The sequence below is a fragment of the Sceloporus undulatus genome, chromosome 7, assembly GCF_019175285.1.
Source record: "Sceloporus undulatus isolate JIND9_A2432 ecotype Alabama chromosome 7, SceUnd_v1.1, whole genome shotgun sequence".
Taxonomy (NCBI): Eukaryota; Metazoa; Chordata; class Lepidosauria; order Squamata; family Phrynosomatidae; genus Sceloporus; species Sceloporus undulatus.
Genome location: NC_056528.1, coordinates 32053938 through 32068793, shown reverse-complemented (window position 1 = coordinate 32068793; position 14856 = coordinate 32053938). Strand labels below are relative to the sequence as shown.

Sequence of the window (14856 nt, the reverse complement as noted above, 5' to 3'; positions counted from 1 at the left end):
ATAATAATAATAATAATAATAATAATAATAATAATAATAATAATAATAATAAATTGCCAATCTAAAATGGCCATAGAGTCTTGGGGCTCCCTACCAAGGAGGAATAATCTGTTCTTGAATTTGGAAAGCACTGTTTTAAATGGGGTCCCACGTCCGTCCCACGCGAAAGAGATGCAATCTTGGTTTTTTAATGCTGTGGTGTGCATGCTTTACAAAAAGCAAAATGGAAAAATGGAAAAAAAGAGAGAGAGAGAAGCTTTGTTTCCTTTTCTTTGTGTATTCCTGTCCGTTGTATATATTGGGGTTGTATGCCTATAAATGATTCAATTTTTGTCAAAACCATAAACCCGTTCTACCGATTTCCAGCGTAGGCCGCTTATTTTACCGTGTAGATTTACAACTACAGAGAGGGGCGCTGGAAGGAGTCGGTGGACTTTGATTGTGTAATTTAATACTAGAATTGAGAAAATAAAACTTTAATTACTGTCCTTGGTTGCGGGATGATTATTTTTGAAGAGCTTAGATGTGGATCTATCTGGCATGTTGTTTTTTGTTATTGTGTGCCTTCAAGTCAACTCTGACCTACGACAACTCTGTTCTTTTATCTGTTGTGTATATACCACAATATATGCTGTTGTGGTTTGGTGCCTCCAAGTCAAATCTAGCTTGCAGTGACCTTTTCTTGGGGTTTTCTTCAAAGGAGGATCCTCAGAGTGATTTGCCCAAGATCATTCGTTGTGTTTCCATGGCTGAGCAGGGATTCAAAACATGGTCTCGCAGAGTCTGTGCCCAACACTCAAAGTATCACACCATGCTGGCTTTAAAAATATGATCTTCTTGACCAGATTTATTCAGAGGAGGTTTGCCAGTGCCTTCCTCTGAGGCTGAGAGAGTGTGACTTGCCCAATGTCACCCAGTGGGTTTTATGGCCAAGATGGGATTCGAACCCAGGTCTCCCTATTAGTCTTTGTCAAGCTCTCAACCCATTAAACAACATTCGTTCTTAAGCTTTCCTTCTCCAGCTGAGAGCATAGGTCATCTGGTGGGTTTGTGTGACCTGAGCGAAGACTTGAACTCTGATCTCCCAGTCCAGCACTGAAGCTACTAAATCACATTGGATCTGCGCCTTGTTTAGCACCAGCTTTCTTTCCAACAGGTAGGTACTATGTCCCTTGAAATCACCCACCAACTTATGGTGACCCCATAAACTTCATAGAGTTTTCTTAGGCAAGGAACACTCGGAGGTGGTTTTGCCAGGTCCTTCTTCTGAAATAACACCTGGTATTCATTTATGGTCTCCCATCCAAGTAGTAACCTGGCCTGTCTCTGCTTAGCTTCCAAAGTCAGATGGGTTTAGGTGCCTTCAGAGGCACATTGGGAGGAAAATCAGTTAGTGGCCTAATTTGGACTTAAGGTATTTTTCTTCTGAACAGACAAATGGAAACCCTTCAGTGATGTTCCCTGGAAAGGAAGACGGTGAAACCAAATACACAGATTCAGAAGGATGATGCAAACCAAACTTGGAATTGTTGTCCAAAAACGCAACTTTCCCAGACCCAGCACAATACTGTCTATGCTGTTGGGTGCTCATTCTTTGGGATTTCAGACAAGGGATCATTCCCACCAGCGGCAGTCCATGGGGCAAATAGTTTTAGTATGAGTATTAAATCTGCCGAACATGGGTAACACGATTTGGCACCATGGATAGTTCAGGCTAAAACCCAGAGTGGATTCAGAGCCCCACTGACCTGGAAGCATCAGCCACTATCTATTCCTAAGCCTACCTGGAGATGCTAGATATCAAAGTTTGGGCATTTTGCACACAAAGCAGCTCCTCTGTAATAGAACTGTAGCTCCTAAAGGTAAAGTAAGGTGCCAGTCCCCATGGCTCTGAACCCATAGTATCACAAGAAGCTGCCTTGTCTAGTTGGGAAGTTGGGTCCTGGGTCCATCTAACTCCTTACTCTCTACACTTGCATTGGTGGCTCTCCAGGATTTCAAGACAGGTGTGTTTCCAAGCCATTGAAGGATCTCCCTGGCCTTCTCTGCATAATGTTGCCAAGTCTCACAGGTTTGTTTCTGTACCCTTTGGCAAACGTAAGATGTGAAGCCATGCTAAGTGTGACATGAATTTATCTCCGTGTCAATAGACAGCTAAGTCTATGGAGTTTTTGACACAAAGGAAAATAGGAATTTATCCTGGAAAAATTGTGTAATTACACATTTGCACAGTTACTTGCCATTTCCACTTTATTTGCGGGATGCTTTAATATTTAAATGTGCTTTAATCTCTCTTTAATGCCAAAATCAGCCCCAGTGTGATAAACTTCAGATGTGATGTGTGTCTGTATGTGGCCACTAAGGGGCGATGGATCTCCAAATACACTGTCTATACCAGACAAGTTACTTTCTACTTTCAGATGAAACTAGGACAGTCATGCCAAAAGTCTGCGCCATTAGTGGAGCCAGAGCTCAAAAAGTTACTTTTTAAAGTCAGTTACAATACCAAAGGCCCAAACAAGTGGTGAGCATAGCAGCGACGACTTCTTTTTATATCATTATTATAATTTATATTGATACTGGTTTTAAAACATTAATTAATAAAGAAATCAATCCACAACTGTACAACTCACAGAGTCACTGCAACAAACATTAATAAACAATAAGCTCTTCATCCAGACGTCATGCGTTACTTCCTTGTTAACAGCTTCTATAATGTATTTTAATGTTCACGGCTCAATGCTATGGAATTCTGGGAACTGTAGTTTGTTGTGGCACCAGTGCTGTCTTGAAAAGCTAAACATCTTGCAAAACTATGAATCCCAGGATTCCATAGCAGTGAGCCATGGCAGTTACAGTGGTGTCAAACTGGGTTATTCCTATAGTGTGGACGCAACCTAAGTAACCACAGGGGATTCTGGGACCTGGAGTGCAAAACAAGGGCTTTTCCAAACTATGCGTTGGCCACCCTAAAAGAGATTCCCCTCAAGACCACTGTCCTCCCCCCAAAAGTTGCTGCATTTTAGTAATGCCACATAGTGGTTTCAGGTCCTTTCTGTCATTCTTCTTAAATGCAAAGAATGTCCATCATGACACAAAACATCCTGTAGGGGGCAGTCATGCCAAGCTGAACATCAAAAGGAGCCATTTCTCTGTGCTCAAAAGTCTTATTTTCCTTCATTTTAGGGTTACAACATCCTTTACCCAACAGCCCAGGAGATGCATTTACCCTCCAGATCCTTCCAACATTGCAAACTTTTAGTGGCCACAAATGGAAGATGTTGGCTTCCAATGCTGGCTTGATTCCTAGTGTCAACGAAGGGAAACCCATTGAAGCAATGAGATTTACCTATGTGTTGACTCGCCATTCAACAATGGATTTGGTGGGTCGACTCTATTGCAAGTCAGCAATAGGATATAGGATAAAGAAGTCAGCTGCTGATACGCCTGGGGAACCCTCCTTGCATAGAGTTATCTGAATATATCCGGAGTCCCAGAATTTACTTAGGAATATATGTATGCCTATTTCACTTTATGCATGCAGGCCCAAAAAGTCACTGTTGTGCAACGGATGTATTCTGCTGATAACAGCGGATGTGGAGTTCCAAGTTCCCCTGTGCTTTCCTTTGCAAGTCGTACACTGCCTGTTCTGGTTGAACACCCTGCTTTTTGATTGTGGTTGTGCATCCTATATTTTCCATTGTGCTTTTGCCTCCTACACTCTGCACTGTAATCACACATTGCATACTATACTTTGCATCCTGGCTGTGCACCGTGTGTGGTGCATTGTGAAATGGCACTCAAAATCATTGAAGTCTGTTGTGTAATGTTGCTATTCTGCATAGTGAATAGTGTTGCATACTGCAGCCATGGCGTTTGTCCTCACACAAATATTGGCACTACGCTAAGGCGAGGGCCAGAGTGGTTTAATGGTTTAAGCGTTGGACTAGGACTCTGGTTGACCAGAGTTTGAATCCTGGCTTGGCCATGTAAACCCACTGAGTGCCCTTGGGCATGTCACACTCTCTCATCCTCAGGGGAAGGCTATGGCAAACCACCTCTGAACAAATCTTGCCAAGAAAACCTCCTATTAGGGTCACGATAAGTCATAAGCAACATGAATGTGCACAACAGCAACAACAACCCACCCACTCCAACATGGCCATTTACTCTTTGGTGATCAAGCAGACAAGTGTCCAGCTATATGTTCCTATAGCTGGATGTGCAGCAATCCCATCATTGTCTGGACCCCTATATCAGAGGACTCTAACTACAGGATGGATGCTGCCCCACCATCCCCACTGTCTCATAAACTGGAGTTTGGGGATGGCTACAGCAGCTAAATGGTGGATTTGAGGAGTACAGGACTACATGTTACACTTTCCAATCCGGAATCTTGGCCCAGGTGTGCCATCCCAATGCAAATCACTGCGTTACTGCCCATCCTTTCGGAGGCCTCCCCACATCAAGGGAATGTGTTCGCCACAGCCAGTGGGAAGTTTCGATCCAAAGTGGGTGGCAGTGTCGCCCCATGGGCATTACATCACCCACACCATCAACCATCCCTGCTTTTCCCAAGACACCTTGTCTGCCTGTCTCTCTCTGTCTCCCTCCCTCCCTTTCTCTTCCTTTCTCCCTTCCGTTGTAATCGTGTCTTGTGCCATCCTTGTGACTTCATTCCAGAAGACATTAGAGTTGATGCTAAAACTCCAGCTGATGTCAACCAATTACGTTTTTCTTACAATGAATTTCATTAAGGCGTCCCTTTTCGCTGAGAAAAATTCCCCAACTTAATGGATAACTTAAGTGATTTTAACATACCACATATACATTATACTCAACTATAGGTGAAAATAATAGTGTGTTTTTATTTGGGATTTTTGCACATTTGCAGTTTTTGCACATTTGCGGGGGTCTTCACTCATAACCCCAGTGAATGTGGGGGGACCACTGTATCAGACTTACATTGTCCCTTGGATATGTCGGCTCCACTTTCTTGGGTCAATTTTTTGACTAACATTTCTAGAGTAACCAGCCTCTGTTTCTGGATGAACCAAAACAGAACCTCTGCATCCACACTGTGCCAAAGTTTTCTTTTTAACAAAGAGGACCATGGTTGGTTTTCAAGAAGAGCCATATAATGTCCACATATTTGGTTCCTGCCGGGTGTGACTATCCCACTGTTCTCACCAAGAACAGGACTGCAGTAAAAATACAGTACTGTAGCTTGGTTCCTGCATCCCTCCTCGGGGCATTGCAGGCCCAGTCCCAGGCCTCACCTCTGACTCCTTGCCTTGTGGCTGCTTTCCCAACCAGCTCAACCGGTTGAAGGAGGGCAGGCACGAAGATCGACTCTGCCTTCCGAACAAGGCAAGAAAAAAATCACTGCAAAACTACACTAGCCGGCCATCTCCTTCTAGGAGAAACTCAGTATTAAGCACTGACTCAAATGGAAGGAATCTGAAGAAGCAGATTCTGCAAGAAATGTGCTTGACATGTATTGATTCTACTACAACAGATTGTGGTCTGGAAACCACCAAGCCCTATGAGGAGCAACTTAGGGAGTTGCTTATGTTTTATCCTGGAGAACAGACGGTTAACAGGTGATATAATGGCCCTGTTTAAACATTTGAAGGGATGTCATATTGAGGATGGAGCAAGCTTGTTTTCTGCTGCTCTAGAGAATAAGGCACAGAGCAATGGATGCAAGCTGCAGGAAAAGAGATTCCATCTAAACATTAGGAAGAGCTTCTTGATGGCAAGGGCTGTTCAATGGTGGAAGACAATACTGCCTCGGAGAATGTGGTGGAGTCTCCCTCTTTGGAGGTTTTTAAACAGAGGCTGGATGCCCCCCTGTCAATGGGGATGCTTTGATTGTGAGTTCCTGTATGGCAGAAGGAGAGTGGCCTGGGATTGAAGAAATGTCTGGCTATGTTCCCATAGCCAGATGCAAGCCATTGATATCATGTGCCATGGCTTCCAAACGTCCTCAGCAGATCTGGGCAGAAAATGTCCTCCAGCATTCTCTGAAGGTGCCACCACTGGTACTGATGAAACGTCAGGAATAAACTCTTCTGGAACATGGTCACATAGGCTGAAAAACCCACAAAAAACTATGGATGCCAGCCATGAAAGCCTTTTTCCTCCAGCTGTGTCTGACTATGGAGACATGCCCAGACACTTCTCCCAATGCTCCAGCTCTCTACCAGCCACAGCATGGCCATGTGGTGGAGGACCATTACAGTCCTGGGATTAGCGATGGGACAGCCATGGCACAGTCCTCCATGCAAATCTTTTGTGCCATGTCTGACCAATGCAGGATCCCAGATAAGTAGTCTTCAGTGTCTAAATGTATTTGTTCACTGTGAGCGTCTGTTATTATACCTCCGCTGCAAGGTTTCATTTCGCCCTCCCTTCCTCTCTGCATGTGCACAAAAGAGGATAATGAATAAATGCCACACTCCTTGGGTCTGCATCGCCCCATGTCTTTGCCCTCCTTGACTTGAGGCATGGTTTCTCGGAGAACTAATGAAGGGTTTGGGTGTTTTAATTTGTTTTCTCAGATTAGATTCTGGAAATAACCTAAATTATTCTAATAGGCAGTGAAATCCCCGTGGAGGCTCTAGATAAAATGAAGTTAACATAAGAAGAGGAGGGGAAAGAGGCCACAGATGCCTTTGTAAGACTTTTCTTTTCTGGTTGACAAAGTAACCCTTGGGATGCTGCATTGTTGGGGGAAAAAAGTTATGCACACAGTGCCATTGTCCATGTAGATATGCATCCAGGTGTAAATACACCTTTGGATATGTGTAAAGTTATGCACCTTTGCTCTTGGAGGGCTCTCATCCACAGGGCTTCCATAACTCCAAGATGATTTGATGGCAAATGACACAATGTGGACAAATGTCCTGGTAGCTTGCCATAGGCCAGCGGCCAGTGGTTTATGGACCTCCATATGGACCACTTTGAGTTTCAGCATGGAATTACAAAGAGTTATATGTGTTTTATATGTTGCTTGCCTTGGGCTGTGGAAGGATTTTTCTTTGGAAGTTGCCTTTTGATGCTCCTAAACAGCCCTGGAAGCTCTCCTGATGACAGACAGCAGGTAGGTATTTTAAATGCATTGCATGAACTAAGAAAACATTGCCTTTTTGACCCTGTTTGGCACTTTGCAGAATAGAGGATCTGAGCTTTCATAGACCCCCTCCACCTGTGCAACTCTGGATTCAGGATGCATTCAGGCAGCGATGAGAACCAAATCCCAGGCGAATGCTGTGTTTACCTCTGAATAAAAAGACGGTTGCATATAATTACAAGGGTTCAGCTCACTCTGGGGAGATGCAACTGGGAATGCAAGCCATGTTGCAAGGCCGGGCCAAAGTGTTATCAGCAGAAGGGCCCAAGGAAACCAAGGCTGCATGTTGATACACCACAAGCCTTGAACACTTGGGGTTGCCATGCTGCCAGAGAGGGAACGCCGGGCCGAAGATGTCGGATGAACTGATGCCCTGGTTGCATCATCTACTGTCCTGGGATATAAACAAGCCCTGTTTACCAGAGCCAGCATTTGCGGCTCAGTCTTTCAAGCAAAACGCTTCTGCATTAGCTGTAGGATTCTCCATCCCACAGACAATCTGTATATTCCTTGTGAAAGGAGATGTAGGTAACTGTGGGTTTGGTTATAGGGACTATACATCTCTCCCCCAGGCATGGTAAATCAGGCTTCTGTGGATGATGAGTAAGCTGGTAGAATGCAAAGATATAGCCATGTTAGTCTGTAGAATCAGTGTGTAGAGAGATCGTGTAGCACCTCTGAGACTCACTGAAAGGAAGAAGTTGGCAGCATGAGCTTTCCTATAAAGTCTACTTCACCAAATGCACCTGAGGAAGTAGACTTTAGTCTATGAAAGCTCATGCTACCAACTTCTTCCTTTCAGTGAGTCTTTAAGGTGCTGCGAGATCTCTGTGTATTGCTGTGATTTTAAAGGAGTAGAAGTTGCTAGTCAGGCTTGAACAACCAAGGACACACACATACACACATCTAATAAAAGCATTTGAAAGTTATTCACTCCACTCCATGAAGCTGGTGGGCTAGCCTTTGTATCATTCTCAAAACCATAGCCCCTACCTATGGTTACATTTTCTGTTTTCTCAGGGCAGCTTTCCTTTGTTGTGTTAACCACCATCCTTGGTGATAACAAAGTCCTTGCAGCCTTTCCAACTGCAAAGGGAAAAAACACTCCCCCACATTCTTGGACCAGGCCCAGTGATTCCAAGCTCTCTCTCAAGCCGCCTTGCCCTCTGCAGTTAAACCATTTGTTTTAAACATATAAAATACACTCGGCCCTCTTATCCACAGATTTTTTAAATCAAGCATCCCCGGTTTGAAAATTTTCCCAAGAAGTATAAATTCCAAATAGCAAACCTTGATTTTCCATTTTATATAAGGGACACTCTTATATTGCTCTGCCATTATATTTAATGGGATTTGAGCATCCATGGATTTTGGTATCCACAGGGGATCCTGGAACCAAACCCCAGCGGATAACAAGGACCCCGTGGAGTTTAATTCTGCTTTAAAGTTGGCTTGGGGGGATGTAGATTTTAACTACATTGTAATCTACTTCTGTGGCATAGCGATTTGAGTGTTGGACTACGACTAGAGACCAGGGTTCGATTCCCAGCTTGGCCATGAAACCCATTGGGTGATGTTGCACAAGTCACATGCTCTCAGCCTCAGGAAAAGGCAATGGCAAATCTCCTCTGAACCAATCTTGCCAAGAAAACCCCAGGATAGGTTTTACCTTGGGGTCGCCGTAAGTTGGAAACGACTTGAAGGCACACAACAACAACATTGGGTGGCATACCCAGTTACACAATGTTGGAATTCATTCATGAGGCGTCCTTGCACAACTCCCGTGTAACACCGTGAGCATAAAGTTACACTCTGTCTCCTGGGTGTGTGAGATCTTGGCTATGAACAGGTTCATCCATGGGTCCCCTGCAATATAACGCATCTTCTGATCTGTAGAACATGCTGCAGGAGTCGGGGGCCATTAAATGTACAAAATAGGTCATGCCAGGGGAGGAGAGCATTGATTCTCCACAGGCCAATGCCACATTGATCAGAAAAAGCCCAGTTAAATGGTTGAATCTCACAAGACACAACAAGGTTTAACTCTTGAGAAGGTGTACAAAAGAAGAGCTAGTGTGGTGAAGGGGTTTGAGTGTTGGACTATGACTAGGTTTAGACATCTTGGATCCTGCATCGGTCGAAAGGCAGGATATAAATCAAACAAACCACTTTAACAGCAGTTAAAGTGGTGTCAAACTGCCTTATTTCTGCAATATAGATTAGACCTTAGTCTTCTGATTATTATTATTATTATTATATTCAGTGTCTGCAGGAAAGTTTTGAATAGGAAGGCTTGCATTCTCCCAGCCTTTGCAATCCATTTGAGATGTTTCCCCATCCTCTTCCAAGGCCTGCTTCAACCAAAATGCAACATTTTACATTTTATTATTATTCTGCAATTCAGTGCAAAAGCCACGTGTCCTTCTTTGGGGGGGGAAAACCCAGACCCCGGGGAGCACAGCTGCTGCACCATCTCCTAGACCTGTTGGATTTAACTGAGCCATTATGGCAGCATTCTTCCCTTGGAAAAAGCAAATCCAACGCTGCCTGAAAACAGCAAAGAGCTGCAATCCGTTAATGTGCCATGCGCGCAAAGAGAGACCAGCTGTCCCTGGAACTGGCTGTCCTGGCGTGACCCCTGCCAACCCGGGGCAGGAATGCCTAGCGGTGACTAAATGCTATGAAATTGGCTGCGCCAACAAAGACATAATCTCATTATCTTCCATCCTGATAGTAGCGTCTACTAGCATTTCCCCTGCCTTTTCTTTCTCCCCCGGTTGCAAATTACTATTGAGTTTGCTGCACAGCTTCCAGTCTTACAGTTAGGGAATCTATTAATTCTGCAAGGTCTGGACTCTTCTGAGGTTAGTTTCATGGATTCCTTTGCAGTCTTGACTGGCAGGTGTCAGTCACCACAGGGAGTAAAAGCAGTCCCTTTTGCAACAGCGTACAATTGCACCCGAAACCTGCGAATGTAAGATGACATGAAACCCATCTGCAGAGTTATAGGGATTTGTTATCATTTTAGCGGCCATGGCTCCATCCATGGAGAGGCGCATAGATAAGTCTGCCCCCACAAAGGATGCATAGGCACAGGTTTGTTTTGTTTTGAAAAATTGCAAGTAGAGACAAGGAGGAGGTCAAGTTTAATAGTTTCGATGCTTTTTAAGAAATACAGTACAAATATAGGTTAGGAGGAAACCAAGTGCAACAGTTTCTATGCTGTTTAAAAAGTTGCAAATACAGGTTAGGAATAGATCAAGTGCAACTGTTTCTACTCTTTTTAAAAAGTTGCCAATCCAGGCTCAGTGGAAACGAAGTGCAACAGTTGGAAGATCAATGAATTGATCAACGAAGATCAATGTTGTTGGGTTCGTTTTTTAAACTTTCTCTCATGGGAACAATACTCCCCAGTCTTGACCGAGTCTCTATTTCATTGACTCAGAGGTTTAAATGCATTGTGATACATTGTAATTGACCAGCTTCATTCTGGAAAGAGAATTAATTCAGGGTGGGCAATGCTTTCATCTTGTTCCCCAAAATCTGAATGCACACAGGAGGAGGCAGAAGGAGGGTTTACTCAATGTGTGGAGAGATCTTGCAGCTCCTTTGAGACTGACTGAAAGAAAGCAGTTGGCAGCAGGAGCTTTCCTAGGCGTCAGTCTCCTTCCTCAGGTGCATTTGGGGGCAGAGCAATTTGGATGAGATAGTAATAGCAAGTCCATTGCTACCCCGCTTCTCAGTGCCCTCAAACACTCCCTAAGGCGGTTTACAAAAGTGTCAGGTCATTGCCCCCAACAGGAGGGGGGCTCTTTTTAGCGACCTGGGGAGGATAGGTGCCAGGCAGAGAGAGGGGGGCAGCTGCCCAAGCCTCCCCAGGTCCTTGCAATCCTGCAGTTGCAGGGCACTGAGCTGCTCCCTCTCTCCTTTGCAGCCTGGCTGCAATGCACTCAGCTGCTGCTGCGCCCGGCGAGGCGGGAACAGCCCCTCCGCCCCCTCCCTCCGCGGGCCCGGGGTTGCTATGGCAACGGCTGCTCCAGGCACCGGCCTCTCCCCCTCCCTCCTCTCCTCTCCCCAGCCTTCCTCTGCATCGCAGGCGGAGCATACCATCTGCAGCCAAAGCAGAGGGAGGGAAGGAGGGAAGGGAGGAAAGGAGGAGGAGGAGGAGAAAGAGAGCAAGCAGCCTGGTGGCCAGGAGCAGAGAAGGAAGAGGGAGAGGAGGAAGGGGGACACGCTGCCACCCGCTTTTTTGGTTTTGCAGCTGCTGCTTTTGCAAAACCTGGGGGGAGGGGCAGGATTGCTCCCCCTTTGCAAAACAACAACAACAACAACAACAATAAATCCAGCTAGGAAGGGAACGAAAGGGGCCTTCTTCTTCTCCTCCCTCTCCCCCCTTTCCCCCCAGCCATGATTGCCCCCCTCTGGAGCTTTGCAGCTTGGCTTTGCTGCTAGATCTCATGGTGTTGGGCTCCTCTGCCTCCCCTTCCCTCCTTTCCTTCCTTCCTTTCCTTCCTCCTCTCCCTCCCTCCCTCTCTCCCCCTTTTTTTTGGGGGGGTTGTTTTAAGATGGCGGTCTGCCTGAGCCCCCCATGCTGAGGAAGGACGAGCTGCTCTGGTGCCGGAGCCAGAGGAGGCCCCCATGGGCCCCGGGAGAGCAGCAGCAGCAGCAGCAGCAGCGGAGGCCCGGAGGAGAAGCCCAAGGTAAGCAGGAGCCCAGGCTGCCTTTGCTCAGCCAGGAGGAGGAGGAGGAGGAAGGGGCAGATGCAGAAGGCCAAGGGAGGACTGCAGAAGGCAATAGGAGAAAACCAGAATGGCAAATGAGAAATGGACAACGAGACATGAATGAGAGCCATCAAGGCAGAAGGAGGAATGCAAAAGGACAGGAGCCAGAGGCTGGCTGCTCTTTCCATTGCAATGGCTCTGGAAAGAAACCCCACTCCAGTGTCCTTTTGCCTTGGCTTTCGAGGAAGGAGGGATGGCCTCCCCAGTTGCTGCTGCTGCTGCCCTCCTCCTCCTCCTTTCCCGGCTGGAGAGCCATTTTGACCTCCATTCTTCCCCCTTTCCCACCCCCCCTTTTTTAATGGAGGCGGACGTGAAAGAGGACTGCCCCGGGGGGAGGGAAACCGGGGTTGCAGGAAAGTGCTTTTACCTTGGAAGAAGTTAAATTGAAGACATCGCCCTCATTGCAGCCATAGGGGCAAAAATAAGGGCAGAGAATGGCAATATGCTGTGTACCTGACCCAACTACAAGCCAAGCAAGAGTGAAGGCAGTCCTTCCGGCTCTTGATCCAACTGGCAAACATTTCTGCCTCTATTTCAGCCACAAAAAATACAATTCCCAGGATTCCCTGCATGGAGCCAGGGCAGTTAAGCAGCCTCTGCAGGGTGTTTAGACCTGATTTACACAAGTCTGCTCAGTTGTTGCAGATGGAGATTCAGCCAGAAACAGCTTCATCTAGAGCACTTATTTGTGTATTGCATGGAAGAGGAGTTGGATTAAAATGGACCCTTGTGGTCTCTCAACTCTCCGATATTATGACTTTATCAATGGGAAAGAACTTGTCATTTAAATGGTGATCATCCTGTAAAAATCACACGATCGCGATTAAAATGCAATTAAACATTTTCACACACAGGCAATAGGAGAGCCATTCTCCTGGGAATAACCAGGCAATAAACAGTGACAAAGCTTTCATTGCTTTTTCATAACATCATGTGAAAACCTTTATGTGTGATTTTGCAGGATATTCCCAGGATGATGGCACTTGAATCCTGACGTCCTGTGAAATCTTAATCACAAATGCATAGTTTATAGGTCCAGTGTTTGCATGGGATAAAGTCCTATAATTCTTCCTCTGGCCACTCTGAGGGTCATAGAAAACACGTTGGACCCCTTTGGCCACCCATGACGGAGATGAAGAGTTGAGAAATGGAGGGCAAGGAGAAAGAAAGTGCCACAGTTCACAACACAAACGACTTTCTCCTCTCCTTTTCAACAAAAACAAACTAGTTTGGGCCCATTGTTTTGAATAAATGCACTGCTTTGCAACACAGGAAGGAACCTCTCAGACACTGAAGGGAGCTAAAGAAAAGATGGCTCAACAACTGACCAGGTTAAACTCGGTGCCTAAAAAGAGAGGGACGAGGCTGCATCCGCATGGCAAAATTAACCCGGTGGATGCCGCTTTAACTGCCATGGCTATAAGGCTATGCAATTCTGGGAATGATCGGGTTGCCCAATGACTTGAAGGCACACAACAACAAATGAGGTCAGCATGGACAGTGGTTTGAGCACTGGCCCAGGAGCCTGGGATGCCAGGTTCGAATCCCGTCCGGCCATGGAACCCACTGTGTGACTTTGGGCAAGAAGTCCATCTCTCAGCCTCAGAGTGCCACAGCAATCCCCCTTTGAAGAAACTTGCCAAGAAAACCCCAGGAGAGGTTGGCCATAAGGTCTCCTAAGTCGGAAAGGACTTGAGGCACACAGGAACAACTCCCAGAGGCCGCAACCAACTGCCTCCCCAGATTTCCTTCGCATGGAGCCTGGCTGTTAAAGTGGTTGTCAAAGCAGGTTATTTCTGCAGTGTGGATGCATGCTAGGAATGGGGAATTGGGGACTTGGTCTGGCCAGCTTCTCTTTGTTTCCAGGCAGGTAGAGTGCGGCGCTGGCAGGAGCCCCTCAATGCGCATGTTGTGTTTGGCAGGTGGGCTGCTGGGGCCGGAAGAGAGAGAGAGAGAGAGAGAGAGATAGATCTGCTCTAAGGCCCCACCCCACCCCTCCAAAAAAGAAGACTTTCCATCTACAGGGTCAGGTAATGCAAGTTTGGAGGGGGTTGGTGGAGCTATGGGCACACAGACAATCAGACAGACAACAGAGATGATAATAGATAGATAATGATAGAAATAAGATAGATAGATAGATAGAGACATGAAGACAGAGGGGGGAGAGAATGAGGAGAGAAAGACAAAGATAAGATATATATGGAGAGAGAAAGAGACAGAGAGCTAGGGAGGGGGAGGAGAGGGAGGGAATATAGAGAAAGATAGATAGGGAGGGAGAGAGAGAGAGAGAAGGGATGGATATATAGCATATAGATATAGTAGAGAGAGAGAGGGAGAGGGAGAGATGAAGATAGATAGATAGATAGATAGATGATAGATAGAGGGGACAGGAGAAGGGAGAGAAAAATTAATAGGTAGACAGATAGAGGGAGGGATCACATACATACATGCACAGTGTGTTGTGTGTGTGTGTAAAACATCTGACTGCCAGTAGACGAAACTCAGGCCCTGAAGCTTTCCAATCAGCTTTTCATTCAGTTGCAAGGAGTTGTTGGAAAGCTTCAGGGTCTGAGTTGTCATCTACCTGGCAGCCAGGTGTGTATACACACACACACACTCTCGCTATATTATATATAAACCTGGCTGCCAGGTAGGCGACAGTTTGGGGCCCTGAAGCTTTCCAACAACTCCTTTGCAATGAATCACCAAAGAAAGATATATAGAGATAGACATTGAAAGAAAATGGGGGGGGAATGGGGGCCAAGTATGAAGCATGCACAAGAAGGGGAGGGGAAGCCATCCTAATATCCCTCACCCCAAAAAAGACCCCAATTTCCCCCATTCATTTGTGGCCTCCAGCTCCATTGCAACTGGCCCAAGGAAGGGTTTGCAAGGCAAAGGCCCTCCGGCCACCCTTGGCTTCAAAAACCTTCAAAGTCA

At 46.0% G+C, this 14856-nt stretch overlaps 1 protein-coding gene across 1 annotated transcript in view; it reads left to right on the top strand.

Annotated features, from left to right (window-relative positions):
• The first annotated feature begins 11281 nt into the window (after positions 1 to 11281).
• MBNL3 (muscleblind like splicing regulator 3) overlaps positions 11282 to 14856 on the top strand; it is an 82772-nt gene continuing 79197 nt past the window's right edge. Inside the window, 1 exon segment of the mRNA XM_042479483.1 lies at positions 11282 to 11835. The gene's annotated coding sequence lies outside the window, so the exon portion shown is untranslated.